This window comes from Cryptomeria japonica, chromosome 5 (assembly GCF_030272615.1).
Source record: "Cryptomeria japonica chromosome 5, Sugi_1.0, whole genome shotgun sequence".
NCBI lineage: Eukaryota > Viridiplantae > Streptophyta > Pinopsida > Cupressales > Cupressaceae > Cryptomeria > Cryptomeria japonica.
The window spans coordinates 494,758,757-494,761,546 of NC_081409.1; positions in this window are offsets into that span (position 1 = coordinate 494,758,757).

A 2,790-nucleotide genomic window follows, 5' to 3' on the forward strand; every position below is an offset into this window, starting at 1 on the left:
AACCATGCATGTATATACCGGTAAACAAATAAGCATATAACAAGAAGCAAATAAACCATCCACATAAATGAACACCATAACACACATAATTTATACTTGTAAAACCTCAATGAGGAAAAACCACGATGGGATTTGTGACACACAATATCAGTTCAATGGCCATATGAAAAGATATTACATAAAAAGGGGCCTGCACTTGCAGGAAGGCATACTGCCTAGAGCATACTGGTCATCACTAAAGAGCCTCATTGACCACAAGCTTTTGGCAAAGTAAATTACTAAAAATGAACTCAAGAATGCATATGCTATGCCAGATAGAGTTCTGGTTCTGGTTTTTCTCTGTACTGGTTCACAGACTTGAACTATTACCGATATTGCTTCTCCTCCAAGAGTGCTTTCCTAGCTAACTATAGATCATTGCATGATACAATGTTCGCATACAAAAATGATCTCCACAAATATATTTCACATCTCACAGTTCTGCTATATGTCCATCTCTGTACCATTATGATAACATCATCTCTCTATATATTAAATTGACCTAGCAGACTGACTTATATACCTATTACATATGATATGTCTTTTGTTGGCTTACAATGCATTTACAAAAGATATTCAATGTCGGCCTCAATAATAATTACAAAATGATTTAAAAAATAATTCTTCCTTGATATCGGCTTTCTAAAGTACTGATGCTTGTGTCGATGTCGGTGTAGCCCTGAATGCTTCCAATATCGGTATCTATTGGTATATGCCTCCTAGTGCTGGTTTGTGACTTCCATCAAGTCTTGTTGCCTTTTATTTGATCTTGTTGCCATCAATGACAACAAAATGAATCCAATGAGTGCCAATTGCCAACAATCTCCCCCTTTGGCATTGATGGCAACACTCATATGAAAAATGGATTCCCTGTCGGTGTGCTCCCCTTGAGCAACACACTTCATATTCCCTGATATTTTTCACAAATGTACATACTCCCCCTTTGACATTAATGCCAAAGACTGGTGAATGAATAAAGAATGAAAGAATACAATTAGAATCATTTGAGTTTAGTCATCTTCAAAAATTTTGGGTATGTTTTTTGCAGCAACTAAAGATATGTGTCACATCCTGATTTGAAAGTGTCTGATACTGATGCAAGTCCACTGAGTAAGTGGGAAAATGATTCCTTCTCTTGGATATCTATCGGTGTGGGCTTCGCTAGCATATCCATGCATTCTCTCTTGTGAACACCCAAAGAGTCAAGTCTTGGACTCACTAGTCCTCTTAAATTTCTTGCTCTCCTCAGTATTTTATCTTTTCTTTCTCAAATACAAAAACTTGGTTCTCTAAGGAAAAAATGTGTCCATCAACAAATATAGTTAGTGTAGTTATCCAATCAAAAGAATTAGCAATAGTAGCCATTTTGTCATGTAATTCTTTTAATTTGTCATTTACATTGGTTGTTAGACTTCCTATATTACAACATACTCTGTAAATATTGGTGCATTGTTTCAAACAGACCTTGATAGAGATAAGTTTTTCCTCTATCTTCTTCTTCCTAGTTTCTATAAGTTGATCAAAAGCTGCTCTTTTTGTAGTAGAGAAACTGTCCAAAGCCTGTAGGTCTGCAATCTATCTCAAGGATTGATAGTTATTTGATATGTGTTCTGTTAAAGCTTTGAGCTTACCAGAAGGGCTTGCTCCATCCTCTATTTGACAGTCAGGCATTATTCTATGTAATACAAAGACCGATTTATCAATCAACCCTTTGTCTACAGTTCCTTCCTTTAACAATTTCTGAGTGACCATCATCATTAGTTCTGTTGGACTTAACTCAGAAACTAATTTCTTCTCGACTTGAGAAGTGTCAATTGCCAATACTCCTGTTGGTGAATCTATTTTGCCTGCTGGTATGGACTCAGTTGATTTAACCTTGTCCATCTCAACCTCTTTTGCACCGGTGGCTTTGCCACTTGGTGTAGTATCGGTTACTATCGATGGAGTATTATCTACAGTGTTTCCAGTCTCTTGTACACTCTCTTGCTCAAAATTGGTTTGTGTCAGTATAAATTGTACACTCTCTGTGATTGTCAGTTGTCGATGTGTGCCTTTGATTGTAGTCGGTTGTGATTGTGTCAAAATTGGAGTAGAAATGCCTAAAATATCCTTTCCTTTTGATTTGTCGAGAATTGTAGGGGATGTTATCTTTGCAAATTCTTCCTGATATGTGAGAAAGTCTAGGTTTTTCTGAAAGAATTTTGTCCACACCTTACTTGTCTCATTTACCACCTCATTTACTCTACCCAACATAAGACATTTTCCTGTTTTTACTACTAAAAATTGTCCTATTAGCAGTATCTATACATATTTTCATCTCTTCATTATTTATAGAACCACATTGTTCCAAAAGTGCAACTTCCATGATTTCTTTATCCCTCTTGATAGCATCAAGTCTCCTAGCTTCAAGTTTATTGTATAGAGATAAAGGTATCTCTTTCACAATTTCAACTAATACCTTATTATAGATATCTATATGCAATAAAATATCTTCCTCTAACTCATTTTGCTCACTCTCTTCAAAAACATAATATTTTGAAATATTCTTTAATATCCCATCTTTTGTCACTTCATCAATAATTTCAGCACAGGTCATTGATGTCTTACTAGATCCAGTATCATCACCCTTCTTCTTTTTGCTTGTTGTCGGTGTGACTGGTTTCCTCTTACGCATAGGCTTCCTTACCAGTGGTGGAGGTGCAGTAGGTTGTGCTGCCTTTCTAACAAGTCTCCTCCTTAGTTCTTCCTTTT